The sequence below is a fragment of the Cherax quadricarinatus genome, chromosome 63 (genome assembly GCF_038502225.1).
Source record: "Cherax quadricarinatus isolate ZL_2023a chromosome 63, ASM3850222v1, whole genome shotgun sequence".
NCBI lineage: Eukaryota > Metazoa > Arthropoda > Malacostraca > Decapoda > Parastacidae > Cherax > Cherax quadricarinatus.
The window spans coordinates 14,849,602-14,867,348 of record NC_091354.1 but is presented as its reverse complement, the minus strand read 5'-3'; the positions used below and the strand labels follow the sequence as shown (position 1 = coordinate 14,867,348).

General features: G+C 41.6%; 1 protein-coding gene across 4 annotated transcripts in view; it reads left to right on the top strand.

Annotated features, from left to right (window-relative positions):
* The window catches only part of Hmt-1 (ABC transporter ATP-binding protein/permease Hmt-1), a 284,462-nt gene that overhangs the window by 137,567 nt on the left and 129,148 nt on the right, over positions 1-17,747 (top strand). The gene's annotated exons all lie outside the window — the stretch shown is intronic.

Here is a 17,747-nt window from a genome sequence, read left to right as displayed (position 1 = left end):
GAGCACATTTCATTCTCTTTGTCAGTAAGATGCCCATAATTATTTTTAAGGGGACCTATCTTATCTCTAACTTTTGTTCTATATACCTGGAAAAAACTTTTTGGGTTAGTTTCAGAATCCCTAGCAACTTTAATTTCATAGTCCCTTTTAGCTTTTCTTATCCCCTTTTTAATGTCCCTCTTAATGTCAATATACTGATTCATAAGATGACCCTCACCTCTTTTGATATGCCTATAAATTCCTTTCTTATGCCCTAGTAGATATTTCAGCCTATTATTCATCCATTTTGGGTCATTTCTATTTGATCTAATTTCTTTATACGGGATAAACGTTCTTTGAGCAGCATGTATAGCGTTCAGAAAACTGTCATATTGATAGCTCTCTTCGTTACCCCAGTCAACAGATGATAAGTGTTCTCTAAGCCCATCGTAATCTGCTAAGCGAAAATCTGGTACTGTTACCGAGTTATCCCTACAATCGTACTTCCCTTCAATGCTAAATGTAATTGATTTGTGGTCGCTAGCACCCAGTTCCTCTGAAACTTCTAAATTATTAACAAGGGATTCATTGTTTGCCAGAACCAAGTCAAGCAGGTTATTTCCCCTTGTAGGTTCTGTCACAAACTGCTTCAAAAAACAATCCTGAACTACTTCTAAGAAGTCGTATGATTCTAAATTCCCAGTCAAGAAATTCCAATCAATATGACTAAAGTTAAAGTCTCCTAGAATTACTACATTATCGTGCCTTGTGGCCCTAATAATTTCCTCCCATAGTAGTCTCCCTTGGTCCCTGTCTAAGTTTGGGGGACGGTATATCACACCTAAAATTAATTTTTCATGTCCCTCTGAAAATTCTATCCAAACAGACTCTGTATGTGTTACTTCTGACTTAATACCCATTTTTATGCAGCAGTTCAAGCGATCTCGGACATACAATGCCACCCCACCCCCCTTCCCGACACTTCTATCTACTTGGAACAATTTAAAACCCTGAATGTGACATTCTGCAGGCATGTCCCGACTTTTTGAATTAAACCACGTCTCAGTTTTGGCAAATACATCAATGTTACCTGCACTAGCAACTAGTCTTAACTCGTCCATCTTATTCCTAGCACCACCCTACACCAATGCCAGCATCTCCTCCAAGGTAAGTGTAAATATTTCTTATTTATAAAGTGTAAATATTTCTTATTTATAAATTAAAATGTAAATATTTTTCATTGATAAATTATGTACATTGTTTCAGTGTGAATAGTGGTGGTGGCCGCTGAGCCACCACCGCCACCGCCACCACCACTGTATGTACAGCTTATAATGAACGAACGAAAGTTCAGGTAAGATCCCAGATGGGATGAGCGGGAAAGATGGGACAGACGAAGAATAGTGCTGGCGAGGAGTGTTCATAGTCGTAGAAATAGAGCCAGGGCTTAACCCAGCAGTGAAGGCGATCGTGGGACAGATATTGAGAAGAGAAATTCAGGCTCTTCTGTTGGGACTCCGGTGGGGTGAGCAGGGAGGAAGGGACATGCAACGTTTAGCACTAGAGGTGTGTAGAACTGAGCCATGTCTTAACCCAAAAGCTAAGGCGAACGTGGGTCAGAGAATGGTACCTGTAAGAGAAGGTACCTCTCGATGAATCCAAGGTTATTTGTAAATAGGGTTAGGAGCAGGATCATGCAAGGAGTACAAAAGGTTGTGTTGGTTTTTTGGTCTGCAAATGTCTTCGTCAAGGAGAGAGGTCCAGTAGTCATGTTGTGTCTCAAGTTTGTGTACCTGTCTGTCACTGAGCGTCTTCCAGTACAGATTCAGCGCAGGGATGTCTAATTGGGCATGGAGAGACTCGCTTGTGGCGAAGTCCTCCCATCTGACATTAAGCACCCAGCGCAGCGCCTTGTTCTGGACATGCTGCAGTTTAAGTAAGTTTGTTTTTGCTGCAAGAGAGAGGGCTAGAGGAGAGTAAGTTATCAGAGGACATATTAGGGATTTGTAGAGGTGTAGTTTGGTGCGTTGAGAGGCATGTTTCAGCTTGTAGAGGCCCGCAAGGGCCTTACTAGCTATTGCATGCCTTGAGTGAATGTGTCCGTGTAAGCGTAGAAGGTAGTCAAGATTAACGCCAATGACAGTGACAGATTGTGTGTTGGGGATGTAAGTGCGGGTGTCAGCTGTTCTGAGCTCGACAGGTAATGGAGGATCACGTTTTCTGTAGTTAAAATATGTAATGCTGGATTTAGCTGCATTGGTTTTGATCCTCCATTTTTGTTCCCAGATGGCTGTCCTATTGACCTCATTTTGTGTTTTGTGTGTGAGTGTATCTATATTGGCATGAGTGATAAGTTGTGTAATGTCGTCTGCATAGGCTAGTGTAATGGAGTTTTGGTATACAGGTGTTGGAATGTCATTAGTGTATAAAATGTAGAGGGTAGGGGAGAGGACAGATCCCTGGGGTACTCCAGCATTTAGTGTGAAGTAGTCAGAGTAACAGCCTTGGAATTTGATTCTCATGGTACGGCCGTCTAGGAAGTTGCAGAGGAGTTTACGAGTGGTGAGAGGCAGGTTGAAGTTAGTGCAGAGTTTGTACTTGAGCCCTTGGTGCCAGACAGTGTCAAAAACTTATTCAACGTCTTTTGCAACCAGGGCTGTCCTGTTTTTTTGTTTTGTGTTTATGTGGATGTAGTTGAGAATGATGTTAATGGCATCCTGTGTGGATCTGTGTATTCTGAAGCCAAATTGGTCATCAGAAAGTAGAGTTGTGTTCCAGGTATCTGTGAAGGCAATGGTTGATGAGTTTTTCAAAGAGTTTTCCTAAAGTTTCGAGGAGGCTGATAGGGCAATAGTTTCTAGGATCAGAGTGGTCTTTTTTGGGTTTAGGAAGGAGGATAGCAGTAGCAGCTTTGAAGAGGGAAGGGAAGTATCCAGAGGCAAGGGAGGCATTGAGGAGGTCTGTGTAGGCAGTAATGATAGAGTCAGGAAGGTGTTTTAGGATAATATAGTTTAGGCCAGAGGCACCAGGAGCCTTGGGAGGAAGGTGTCTGAGGAGAGTTTTAATGTCTGTGTTGGTGAAAGGAGTGTCGAGTTCTTGGGAGGAGGTAAGAGAGTCTAGATGTATGTGGCTATCTGGTGTTGTTTCTTGTGTGTGTGCAGTGTTCCAGTGTTCTATGTTCTGAATGTGTTGAATAACGTTAGGGTGAGGTGGGTGAGGGTGGAAGATGTTCTCCCAGATGTGTTTGAAGATGTTGGTAGCAGCCTGCGGGTCTGAGATGTGTGTGTTGTTGTGGGTGATGTGTTTGAATTTGTTGGTGGGAGTTGTGCCTCTGATTTTTTTTGATAAAGTTCCAGAAGGCTTTAGTGTTTTTAATACGCTGTTTGTCTGCTTGTTGTATGAGTTGTGACAAGTGATTGTTGTGGTCTTGGTCTAGGCTGTGTAAAATGTTGTTTCTAAGGTAAGTGAGATCTAATCGGACTTGATTAAATCTATGTGTTGTAGAGGAAGCGGTTGTGGTAGCAGATAATTAGTCTTCTTGTTCTGAGTGACGGTTTGAAGGAATAATGAGTGGTGTGAGTTTTCTTTGGTATTGCGTTGTTGGCTGCTTGTGTAATGGTGTCCTGGACGAGATCAAATTGAGTATCGATGTCAGAGATAGGTTTGTTGTTGTAGTCATAGGTGAGGTTAATATTGTCTATGTGTTGTTTGAAAGCATCCCAGTCAGTGCTCTTGTAGGAGAAGGAAGGTGTGGTTGGAATGAGGATAGGATTGGAGGAGATGTGTAAGATGACTGGGATGTGATCAGAGCCTGTAATAGGGCCAGGTGAGATGTAGTGTTGAAATAGAGAGCTGGCTCGGTTTGCCAGAATGATGTCTGGTTTGCCTTGGCCCGTGTGGTTGTAGAAGGTATTGAAGTCTGGGCCGAGATGAATTAGGTGTTTATGGTTTGTGAAGTTGAGTAATTGGTGACCAAGTTGGTTGTTACTGGTGTGATGAAAGGCGGTGTGTTTGGCATTCATGTCAGCTAGTAGGTATGTTGGTGTAGTTGAAGACTAAGGAAAACTCGTGTATGTTGAGAATAGTGTTTGGGCGAGCATAGGTGGTGAAAAAGATAAAGGGACCAAGGTGGGTGTGTATTCTGACTGCAAGACAGTGTTGGTGAATAAAAGGGATTGGGAGAAATTCTTGTTTTATGTTGGATTTGACAAGGATGGCAACCCCATCATGGGGATCATAGGGGACTGTAATGCAGTATAACCATAATGGCGGATACGTTGAGGGGCTTTGAGGCAGGTACTGTTTAGCAAAACAATATCTGACCTCTCTGCTTCAAGGAGCTCGGCCAGTAGGTGTCTAATTGTATAGTAAGAACGTACGTTGAACTGAATCACTTTAAACATGATTTAATGGTTTTGTCATAGTAAAGTTAATGTTGGGGGAGGAGTTTGGATTAAAGCCCGTGATAGTGGTGCCATCAGTGGATGTGTGTTTGTAGGTGTTACAGACCCGTTTCCTGGAGGGGGAGGAAGAGATGGATCTGTTTTTATGTTCTTTGGTCTGTCTGTCAGAAGTTGGGGCAGGTTTAGGTTTGAATGGATTTTGTCTGGAGGAGGTGGAGTTGGACCTGGATGAAGTTTTGGTTGTGGTGGAGGAGTGGGTGAAGATAGATGCAGAGGAAGTGAAAGCTTTGATAGGGGATGAGGAAGTGGAAGCTATGGTAAGGGATTAGGAAGTGGAAGCTTTGGTTGGGGATGAGGAAGTGGGTAAGGAGGTAGGGGGAGGGGTGGTCGTAGCAGCAGCAGTAGGGGTGTTGGTGGGAGGGGTAGAAGTAGTGAAGAGGGGTAGGGGAGGAGGAGAGCTGGTGGGTGTAGGAAGTGGGGGGGGTGGGAGAGAGGGAGGAGGTAGAGGTTGTAGGGGGCTTAGAAGAGAAGCAGGAAGGAGGGATAATTAACCCGTAAACAGTCCAAACGTATATATACGTTTTTACTGCTAGTGCCCCAAACGTATATATACGTTTTATGTGTCCTACATTTAACATTGCCACGATAAGCCTGAGTCGCCTAGACATGAGAGAATGGATGTGAGCACTCACTGTGCGCCATATTAAAATAATTGGGGATGCCTGGGTACCATATGCTCTTTTTTTCCTTTTAAAAAACAATGTTTTTTTTTCTCAAAAAAGTTGGGGCAGTACGGTAGTGAACGTATATATACGTTTGGACCGTTTACGGGTTAAGGGGGAGGTTGCAAGTGTTCCAGAAGCGGCCAGTTGCTGAACATCTGGAGCAGATTTGTGTGGAAGTGCGTGAGATTTTGTCATGGCCGAATTTGTAACATTTCAGACATTGTGTGATGGGGTGAAAGTTTGGAATGAAGAGAGTGTTTGGAGGAATGCAGATGGTCTTGGCAAGGATTCCTTGATTAAAGAGTGTAGAGGCGTCAGAAGGATTTGAACAGCAGATTTTGAGGCTGGTAGAGTTTTCAGGTCTGTAAATATCGTCAACAGAGACTTTGTTCTTAGTACAGTGGAACCTCAAAAATCGAACTGCTCCCAACACAACCAATTATGTAAGTATATTTTTGTAAGTGCTTTTATAAGTGTATTTTTGAGGGTCTGAAATGGACTAATCTAATTTACATTATTCCTGATGGGAATAAATTCATTCGGTAAAGGCACTCGAACAGCCTTCTGGACCGAAGAAAGTTCGATATTTGAGGTTCCACTGTACATTGTACTAATGTCTTTGATTAAGTCTTCTTTGTCTGTGTCATAGGCAGTCAGGAGAGAATAGTCTACGTGTTTTGCGATCACTGTGCATTTGGCGCAGTGCTCAGGAGTCCAAATAATAGTGAAGCCTGCGTTGAGAAGTTTTTGTCTGGTCTCGGTTGAGGTGTACGTTTCGTAAAAATGTCTGTCAAGAAGGAGTTTGAAGCCTGAGTTGGTTTTAAAGACTTTCAGCTGAGGTGCACCAGTGATCTGGTACAATAAATTTCCAGGACAGATAGTGGCATGGTCAGATTTAGAGTATTTGAGGTTAAGCGAGAAAGAATTGGGTTTGGAAGAGGTAGAGGCAGGGTAGGCCTTAGAGGCAGGAGTAGACATAGTAGAGGCAGGTGTTGGCTGTAGAGGAGGAATGGCAAGGGGGAAGGAAGTGGAAGGCATTGAAGGCATCGTAAATTAGATGTGGCGGCCAAATCTGTGAGAATAATTGGCTAGGCAAGTACGTGTGAAGTAGACACACGTACTTGCCTGGCAATAACTTTAAAGTTTTCTTGTGGAGTCCGTCGCTGAAGGAACAGGACACTGAGGAGGTGAGCTGTAGCTTGATGGAGCGCTGTATGCCCTGAACGGCGTGGAGAGGCAACACTGGCTGTATGGAATGCAGACCACACATACAGGCTGAGGCGTAGAGACTTCAGACAGCAACAGGAGTGCAGAGGGAGGCTTCCTGCCCTTGGGTAGGCAGCCACCAACGCACCAATCCTGCTGGTCTAGACGAAGGTCCAGTAACCACCACTGGATGAAGAGAGGCAACACTGGCTGTGAGCGGTGAGGAGAGCCAACACTAGCTGTATGGCGTGCAGTTTTCACATACAGGCTGAGGCGTGGAGACTTCAGACAGCGCCGAGGAGAAGCAACACTGGCTGTATGGCGTGTAGACTACATGCACAGTCTGAGGCGTGGAGACTTCAGACAGCAACAGGAGTGCAGAGGGAGGCTTCCTGCCCTTGGGTAGGTAGCCACCAACGCACCAATCCTGATGGTGAAGACGAAGGTCCAGTAACCACCACCGCCACCACCACCGCCAACACCACCGCCAACACCACCGCCAACACCACCGCCAACACCACCACCAACACCACCGCCAACACCACCGCCGACACCACCGCCGACACCACCGCCGACACCACCGCCGACACCACTGCCGACACCACCGCCGACACCACCGCCGACACCACCGCCGACACCACCGCCGACACCACTGCCGACACCACCACCGACACCACCGCCGACACCACCGCCACTAGCACCGCCACTACCACTGCCACTAGCACCGCCACTACCACTGCCACTACCACTACCACCGCCACTACCACCGCCACTACCACCGCCACTACCACAGCCACTACTACTACCACTACTACTACCACTACTACTACCACTACTACTACTACCACTACTACTACCACTACTACTACTACCACTACTACTACCACTACTACCACCACCACTACTACTACCACCACCACTACTACTACCACCACCACTACTACTACCACCACTACTACTACCACCACTACTACTACCACCACTACTACTACCACCACTACTACTACCACCACTACTACCACCACCACTACTACCACCACCACTACCACTACCACCACCACCACCACTACTACCACCACTACTACCACCACTACTACTACTACTACTACTACTACTACTACTACTACTACTACTACTACTACTACTACTACTACTACTACTACCACCACCACTACTACCACTACTACGTAATGACATATTTTATTCATTCTAGAGTGTATATCATGTTTCTGTGTTATTAATATTGTTTATTATGTCATATTAGATGAATTGTGATAGATAAATATGCCGTAGAGTTGATAATATCATCATATTTATCAATCAATCAATCAATCAAATTCAAATTCAAAGTTTATTCTCTATAAAGATTACAATGTTGAATTTACAGAATTTGGTTGTTGTGTGGTTTACATGTAGTTAAATAATGATTACAGAGTGTACCACTAGAACGCCTAGCATGGCTAGGCATTTCGGGCAGACCTAGTTTAATTCTTTATTTTAAAATATTACAAATTATGAGGTAAGTTGGTATTATGGCTAAGTGACTAAATACTAGTTTGTGAGTTTAGCAATGTGAATGCTTTTGTTTTGGCACAGTACATAGTTTCAGTATTGGAGTATCATAGGATTCATTATTTTAAGATTGAGATTAATATTTCTGTTTATGGTCAAATGGGTGAGTGAGTGTAAGTGTGAACCACCAGGTGGTATTTGTGTAGTTAGTTGATGGGGTTTATCAGGGAGATAAGATGTTTTCTAATGGTAGTTTTGAAGGTGATGAATGTGTCTGCAGTTCTAGAGTTCTCAGGTAGGGTATTCCAGATTTTAGGGCCTTTGACATACATTGAATTTTTGTAAAGGTTTAGTTGGACATGGGGAATGTCGTAGAGATGTTTGTGTCTGGTGTTATGCCTGTGGGTTCTGTCACAACTATCAAGAAAGCATTTTAGGTCAAGGTTGATATTGGAGTTTAAGGTCCTGTAGATGTAGATTGCACAGTAGTAAGTGTGGATGTATTGAACAGGGAGTAAGTTTAGATCTATGAAGAGTGGGGGAGGTGTGTTGCCAGGGATGGGATTTAGTGATTATTCTTACTGCAGCTTTTTGTTGGGTTATAATTGGCTTTAGGTGTGTTGCTGCAGTTGATCCCCAAGCACAAATAGCATAGCTGAGGTATGGATAAATAAGTGAGTGGTATAGTGTGAGAAGGGCATTTTGCGGCACGTAGTATCGTATCTTGGAGAGGATCCCCACTGTTTTGGATACTTTTTTGGTTATGTGTTGGATATGGGTGCTGAAATTCAGGTTGTTGTCAAAATATAGGCCTAGGAATTTGCCCTCATTATGTCTGGTAATTAGAGTGTTGTCGATCTTAATGTTAATTTGTGCATCTCCTGCTCTGCTACCAAACATAATATAGTAGGTTTTGTCAGTGTTAAGCGTAAGTTTATTGGCTGTCATCCAAGTCGATATTTTGATCAGCTCCTCGTTAACAATGGTGTTGAGGGTGGCAAGATTAGAGTGAGAGATGACATAAGTCGTGTCGTCAGCAAAGAGAATGGGTTTCAGGTGTTGGGATACGTTTGGAAGATCATTGATGTATATGAGGAAGAGCAGGGGACCAAGGACACTTCCCTGCTGAACTCCAGTATCAAGTGGCCGTGTTGTTGATGCTGTGTCTTTAATGGTAACATACTGATACCTATTAGTAAGGTAAGATTTGAAATAAGCAAGCGCATGGCCTCTTATACCGTAATGGTCAAGTTTGTGGAGTAGGATGCCATGGTCTACTGTGTCAAAAGCTTTTCTTAGGTCAATAAAAATTCCTAGTGGATATTCCTTATTTTCCAATGCTGTGTAAAGCAGATCTAGCATTTTTATGATTGCATCATTAGTGCTTTTATTTTTCCTAAATCCAAATTGGCAGGGGTTGAGTATGTTTTGTGCTGTTATAAATGAATATAGTCTCCTGTGAACGAGTTTCTCAAAGATTTTGGATAGCAATGGTAAGTTTGATATTGGCCTATAGTTGTTTAAGTCTGTAGGGTCACCACCTTTATGTATTGGTGTAACCCTTGCCATCTTGAGTAGTTTCGGGAAGGTGCTAGTTTCTAGTGACTTGTTAAAAAGTAATGAAATAGCATGCGAAAGGATATGGGCCGCTCGCTTGTACAGTAATGGTGGGACATTAGACAGATTCCCCGAGTTGTTTTTAAGTGACTTTATAATCTCGGTGACTTCCGAGGGCTCAGTTGGTGCAAGATAGAAGGAATTTGGGAAATTCCCATCTAGGTAGTCCCCGGCATGGGCATTAGTATGTGGGATTTTATTGGCGAGATTAGATCCTATGGTTGAGAAGAAGTCGTTTATCTTGTTAGCTGTGTCAGTGGGATGTAGTGGTGTTTCATTAGGTTTAGTTAGGACAATATTCTTGGTTTTTTTCAGTTTGTGGGTCCCTAGAATCTGAGAGAGTGTTTTCCAGGTCTTTTTTATATCTCCTCTAGTGTCCGTGAATCTACTGGAGTAGTATAGTTGTTTGGCTTTCTTTATTACTTTGGTGAGAACTGATGAATAGTGTTTAAGAATATCTTTGTGCATTAAGCCCTGTCTATATTGCTTTTTATATTGGTGTTTCTTGTCAATGGATTTCAGAATGGTGCTGGTTAGCCATGGGCAACCAAGCCGTTTGTTTGTGATCTGTTTCGTTTTTATAGGACAATGTTTGTTGTATAGTCTAAGTAATTTGTTAAGAGAAATGTCTGTCCAGTCATCAATACCATTGGCCTTGAAGAATTCTGTAGGCCAGTCAACAATCTCTAGGTCAGTTGTGAACTTCCTTATTGAGGCCTCGTCATGGAGTCTAAATGAGACTTTGTTGTATTCAAGTGGTGGTTTATTAATGTTTGTCAGGAGGAAGGTAGGGTAGTGGTCTATAGTGCTATCTGTGATTATCCCTGATTTAAGGGGGGCTAGTATATTGGTCCATATGTGGTCTATTATGGTTGCACTTGTCTCAGTGAGCCTGGTTGGTTTAGTTATTGTTGGTATGAGAAGTGTGTTGTTCATATTGTTGATGAAATCAGTTACAGGCTGATCATCTAGTAAGCCAAGGTTGATGTTGAAATCTCCAGCTAAGAGAAGGTGGTGCTTATTCATTTGTCTGTTTGTTATTAGTGACTTTAATTTCTCACTGAAATTTGGGATGTTTGTGTGAGGTATCCGGTAAATGGCACCGATTGTTATAGGTGTCTTAAGGTTTTTTACAGTAAAATTAGCAAAAATGTATTCCCCATATTCATCACTAAAGCAAGTGGTGCTAATACAAGATAATTGGTTAGAGTAATAGATTGCAATACCACCCCCATCTTGGTTTGGTCTGCAGTTGTGAATTGCCGTGTATCCTGGTAGAGGGTAGATATCTATTGTGTCCTGCTTAAGCCAGGTCTCAGTAAGAATAATGCAGGAGAAGGGTGTCTTTAGTGATTCAAGGAGTGCCAGGAGGTCATCATAGTGTTTGCTTAAGGACCTGATGTTGTAGTTAAGTACTGATAGGCTTTTAGCATTGTTTAAGGATTACAATGTGGGGTTTACAGATTTTGGTTATTGTGTGGCTTACATGTTATAAAATACTAATTACAGAGGGGGCCACTAGGACACCTAGCATGGGTAGGCATTTCGGGCAGACTTAGATTAATTCTTAACTCTAAATTATTACAAATTATGGAGTAAGTTGGTATTATGGCTAAGTGACTAAATCATAGTTTGTGAGTTTAGCAATGTGAATGCTTTTGTTTTGGCACAATACATAGTTTCTATATTGGAGTATCACAGGCAAGCTTATGACTAGTTAGGATTCATTATTTTAAGATTAAGATTCGTATTTCTGTGTTTATAGTCAAATGGGTGAGTGAGTGAGTGTAAGTGTGAACCACCAGGTGGTTTTCATGTAGTTAGTTGACGGGGTGTATCAGGGAGATAAAATGTTTTCTAACAGTAGTTTTGAAGGTGATGAATGTGTCTGCAGCTCTATAGTTTTCAGGTAGAGTGTTCCAGATTTTAGGGCCTTTGACATTCATTGAATTTTTGTAAAGGTTTAGTCTGACATGAGGAATGCCATAGAGATGTTTGTGTCTGGTGTTATGCCTGTGGGTCGTCACAACTATCAAGAAAGCGTTTTAGGTGAAGGTTAATGTTGGAATTTAACCCTTTCAGGGTCCGTGCCGTAGATCTATGGCTTTACGTTCAGAGTCCAAACCGTAGATCTACGCCATGAGCTCAGCTCACTCTGATAAGCTGTGAGTGGTAAATTTGGGCCTAGATATGAGAGAATACATCTATGTGGTATGTGTGCACCACATAAAACAAATCCTGCAGCACATAGTGTATAATGAGAGAAAAAAACCAAGACCAGGATTTTCGATTAACCCTTAAATGGTCCAAACGTATATACAGTGGACCCCCGCATAGCGACCTTAATCCGTGCAAGAGGGCTGGTTGTTATGCGAAATGTTCGGTATGCAAATGAATTTTCCCCATAAGAAATAATGGAAATCAAATTAATCCGTGCAAGACACCCAAAAGTATGAAAAAATAATTTTTTTACCACATGAAATGTTAATTTTAATACACACAAACTGAAAAAGGCATGCACAATTACATGACATTTACTTTTATTGAAGATCTGGTGATGATAGATGGGATGGGAGGAGGGGAGAGAGAGTGTTAGTGTTTAGAAGGGGAATCCCCTTCCATTAAGACTTGAGGTGTCAAGTCCTTTTCTGGGGTTACTTCCCTTCTTCTTTTAATGCCACTAGGACCAGCTTCAGAGTCACTGGACTTCTTTCGCACAACATATCTGTCCATAGTGGCCTGTACCTCTCGTTCCTTTATGACTTCCTTAAATTGTTTCACAACATTGTCAGTGTACAGGTTGCCAACACGGCTTGCAATAGCTGTGTGAGGGTGATTTTCATCCATGAAGGTTTGCACTTCAAGCCACTTTGCACAGATTTCCTTAATCTTTGTAGTAGGCAACTTCTTCAATTTCTCTCTCCCCTCCTCTGAACCAGTTTCCTCAGGTCTGGCCTCTTGCTGTTGAAGTTGATCTATCAGCTCATCAGTGGTTAGTTCTTCATTGTCCTCCTCCACCAACTCTTCCACATCATCCCCACTAACCTCCAACCCCAAGGACTTTCCCAATGCCACAATGGATTCCTCAACTGGCATAGGATTCTCAGGGTTAGCCTCAAACCCTTCAAAATCCCTTTGGTCTACACATTCTGGCCACAGTTTCTTCCAAGCAGAGTTCAAGGTCCTCTTAGTCACTCCCTCCCAAGCCTTACCTATAAGGTTTACACAATTGAGGATATTAAAGTGCTCTCTCCAAAACTCTCTTAGAGTCAGTTGAGTTTCTGAGGTCACTACAAAGCACCTTTCAAACAGAGCTTTTGTGTACAGTTTTTTGAAGTTTGCAATAACCTGCTGGTCCATGGGCTGCAGGAGAGGAGTGGTATTATGAGGCAAAAACTTCACCTTAATGAATTTCATGTCCCCATAAAGTCGCTCTGCCACGTCTGTAGGATGACCAGGGGCATTGTCTAATACCAGGAGGCACTTAAGTTCTAATTTCTTTTCAGTTAGGTAATCTTTCACATTGGGGGCAAATGCATGGTGTAACCAGTCATAGAAAAAGTCCCTAGTGACCCATGCCTTACTGTTTGCCCTCCACAGCACACACAAATTCTCCTTGAGGACATTCTTTTGCCTGAACGATCTGGGAGTTTCAGAGTGATACACTAATAAAGGCTTCACTTTGTAATCACCAGTAGCATTGGAATACATCAACAAAGTAAGCCTGTCTTTCATAGGCTTATGTCCTGGGAGTGCCTTTTCCTCCTGAGTAATGTAGGTCCTGCTTGGCATTTTCTTCCAAAACAGGCCTGTTTCATCACAATTAAACACTTGTTCAGGTTTCAGTCCTTCACTTTCTATGTACTCCTTGAATTCCTGCACATATTTTTCAGCTGCTTTGTGGTCCGAACTGGCAGCCTCACCATGCCTTATCACACTATGTATGCCACTACGCTTCTTAAATCTCTCAAACCAACCTTTGCTGGCCTTAAATTCACTCACATCATCACTAGTTGCAGGCATTTTTTTAATTAAATCGTCATGCAACTTCCTAGCCTTTTCGCTTGTGATCGCTTGAGAGACGCTATCTCCTGCTAGCTGTTTTTCATTTATCCACACCAATAAGAGACTCTCAACATCTTCCATCACTTGCGATCTCTGTTTCGAAAACACAGTTAAACCTTTGGCAAGAACAGCTTCCTTGATTGCCTTTCTGTTGCCCACAATAGTAGAGATGGTTGATTTGGGTTTCTTGTACAACCTGACCAGGTCGGCGACACGCACTCCACTTTCATGCTTATCAATGATCTCTTTCTTCATCTCTATTGGAATTCTCACCCTTATTGCTGTAGGGTTGGCACTAGAAGCTTTCTTGGGGCCCATGGTCACTTATTTTCCAGATAAAGCACCGAAAACACTGTAATAATACGAAATATTCCGATTGTATGCTTGGATGTTACAGCGGAGGCTGGCTGGTAAACAATGCCACCGGCGGAACATGTGAGGCTGGCTGAGGGCGCACATTGGACGCGTCTCAGACGGAGAGCGGTGTTTTTGGACGGTATGCGAGGCAAAATTTTTGCGATCAAAGCGAGCGGTATTCGGATTGTACGGTATGTGATGCGTACGGTATGCGGGGGTCCACTGTATACGTTTTTTCAACATCTGAAAGTATGTTTTACATTTGAAAACGTGTAAAAAAAACTTTTATCTACATTTTTTTTGTTATATTTGAAAATATGTAAAAAAGTAGATCTACTTTTGTAGCACTACGAATTTGAACGTCGATCTGTTTGGACCGTTTAAGGGTTAAAACAGCAACTTTGCAGTGTTTTTTCGTATATTTTTTATAGTTGTATTTGCAATTTCTTGGTCTCATTTGATAGAATGGAAGACATATTACAGAAATAGTGATGATTTTGATTGGTTTTAGCACTGGAAATGGCGTGAAACTGAGCTCAAAGTAGCGGAAATGTTAAATTTTTGCCGATGTTCAAGAGTAAACAAACAACCTTACACGTCTAATACACACCAGCTGGTGGGTCTAATATACATTCACAAATGTGGTGATGATATTTATACAATTATTACAGTATTGCATAACAGTAAATCTTCTATTTTTTGGTTTGAATAAAAATTCATTATGTGATTAAAAAATCAAAATGGAATTCATTTGTAAAGCCTCAAAACATAACTAATGAACAGAGGAAATATTAGTTTAGTGCCAGGAATACCTACATTGTTTATTCTGCACCCTATTTTGAAATTGGAATATTTTGAGCTTTGTGTTAAATTGTCCGAATTACCAATTTCCGATCACTTCATTTTGTAGTTGAAACAGGTGACTTGGCGATTTCTTGTGCTCAGTCGATAGAATAGAAGTAATACTAGTGAAATAGCTAAGAGTTTGGTCGACTGGAATAATGTAATTGGCAAATATATAACAAAAAGGCACAATACCGTGACTGGAACGATACACAAATAACCCGCACATAAAAGAGAGAAGCTTACGACGATGTTTCGGTCCGACTTGGACCATTGACAAAGTCACACTAACAGAGGTGGGAGGTGTCATTTCATCCTGTCAGTATTATATACAATTCTTGTACTACTACTACTACTACCTCCACCTCTTCCTGCCTATATATAGCCGTCCTGCTCCACCTCTGTTAGTGTGACTTTGTCAATGGTCCAAGTCGGACCGAAACGTCGTCGTAAGCTTCTCTCTTTTATGTGCAGGTTATTTGTGTATGTGTAATGTAATTGGCCTAAAATGGGAGTCAAATTCGGCAAAATTGCCGATTCGTAAATATCGCTGACACATCAAAATTTGCAAGAGCATAATTTTGTCAGTTTTCCATCAAATTTCGTACTTTTTTGTTTTATTACCTTCAGAAAAATTTTTTCTACCATTTCATAAGAAAAAATAAATTTTTTTTTTTTTTTAAATTCTTGGACCCTGGTGCATACTTTGAAATTTGGCCTCTGGACCCTGAAAGGGTTAAGGTCCTGTAGATGTAGATGGCACAGTGGTAAGTGTGAATGTTCTGAACAGGGAGTAAGTTTAGAGCTATGAAGAGTGGGGGGGGGGGTGTTGCCAGGGATGGGATTTAGTGATTATTGTTACTGCGGCTTTTTGTTGGGTTATTATTGGCTTTAGGTGTGTTGATGCAGTTGATCCCCAAGCACAGATAGCATAGGTCAGTATGGATAAATGAGTGATGGTATAGTGTGAGAAGGACATTTTGTGGCACGTAGTATCATATCTTGGAGAGGATCCCAACCATTTTGGATACTTTTTTTGTTATGTGTTGGATATGGGTGCTGAAATTCAGGTTGTTGTCGAGGTATAGGCCTAGGAATTTGCCCTCATTATGTCTGGCAATTAGAGTGTTGTCGATCTTAATGTTAAGTTGCACAACACCTGCTCTGCTACCAAACATAATATAGTAGGCTTTGTCAGTGTTAAGTGTAAGTTTATTGGCTGTCATCCAAGTCGATATTTTGAGCAAGATTAGGGTGAGAGATGACATAAGTCGTGTCGTCAGCAAAGAGAATGGGTTTCAGGTGTTGGGATACGTTTGGAAGATCATTGATGTAAATGAGGAAGAGTGGGGGACCAAGGACACTTCCCTGCAGAACTCCAGTATCAAGTGGCTGTGTTGATGATGCTGTGTCTTTAATGGTGACATACTGATACCTATTAGTAAGGTAGGATTTGAAATATGCAAGCACATGGCCTCTTATACCATTATGGTCAAGTTTGTGGAGTAGGATGCCATGGTCTACTGTGTCAAAAGCTTTTCTTAGGTCAATAAAAATTCCTAGCGGATATTCCTTATTTTCCAATGCTGTGTAAAGCAGATCTCGCATTTTTATAATTGCATCGTTAGTGCTTTTATTTTTCCTGAATCCAAATTGGCAGGGGTTGAGTATGTTTTGTGCCATTATAAATGAATATAGTCTCCTGTGCACGAGTTTCTCAAAGATTTTGGATAGCATTGGTAAGTTTGATATTGGCCTATAGTTGTGTACATCTGTAGGGTCACCACCTTTATGTATTGGTGTAACCCTTGCTGTCTTGAGTAGTGTCGGGAAAGTGCTAGTTTCTAGTGACTTGTTAAAAAGTAATGAAATAGCATGCAAAAGGACATGGGCCGCTCGCTTGTACAATAATGGTGGGTCATGAGAGAGATTTCCTGAGTTATATTTAAGTGACTTTATAATCTCGGTGACTTCCGTGGGCTCAGTTGGTACAAGATAGAAGGAATTTGGGAAATTCCCATCTAGGTAGTCCCCGGCATGGGCGTTGGTACGTGGGATTTTACTGGCGAGATTAGATCCTATGGTTGAGAAGAAGTCGTTTATCTTGTTAGCTGTATCAGTGGGATGCAGTGGTGTTTCATTAGGTTTAGTTAGGACAATATTCTTGTTTTTTTTTCAGTTTGTGGGTCCCCAGAATCTGAGAGAGTGTTTTCCAGGTAATTTATATATCTCCTCTTGTGTCAGTGAATCTGCTGGAGTAGTGCAGTTGTTTGGCTTTCTTTATTAATTTGGTGAGATCTGATGAATAGTGTTTAAGAAAGTCTTTGTGTATTAAGCCCTGTCTATATTACTTTTCATATTGGTGTTTCTTATCAATAGATTTCAGAATGGTGCTGGTTAGCCATGGGCAACCGAGCCATTTATTCGTGATCTGTTTTGTTTTTATAGGACAATGTTTGTTGTATAGTCTAAGTAATTTGTTAAGAAAAATGTCTGTCCAATCTTCAATACCATTGGCCTTGGAGAATTCTGTAGGCCAGTCAACAGTCTCTAGGTCTGCTGTGAAATTCCTTATTGAGACCTCGTCATGGAGTCTAAATGAAACTTTGTTGTATTCAAGTGGTGGTTTACTAATGTTTGTTAAGAGGAAGGTAGGGTAGTGGTCTGTAGTGCTGTCTGTGATTATCCCTGATTTAAGCATTTTGTCCTGTCTCCATGCACCAGCAAGACTCTTCAGTGAAGGTAAAAGTAATTTAAGTGTTCATTCATTTATTAGTTATTTTATTTAGTTCTCATTGTTTTGTGTATGTAAATGTATTTTTGTTAATATTTTTGGGTGTCTGGAACGGATTAATTGTATTTACATTAATTCTTATGGGAAATATTATTTGAGTTTTCCGCCATTTCGGTTTTAGGCTGACCTTCTGGAACGGATTATGGCCGATAACCGAGGGTTCACTGTATCTATATTTATTATCATGGTAAAGATCTAGTCCTTATAGTTAACAGATAAATTATAAGTAATTATGGAATCAATACA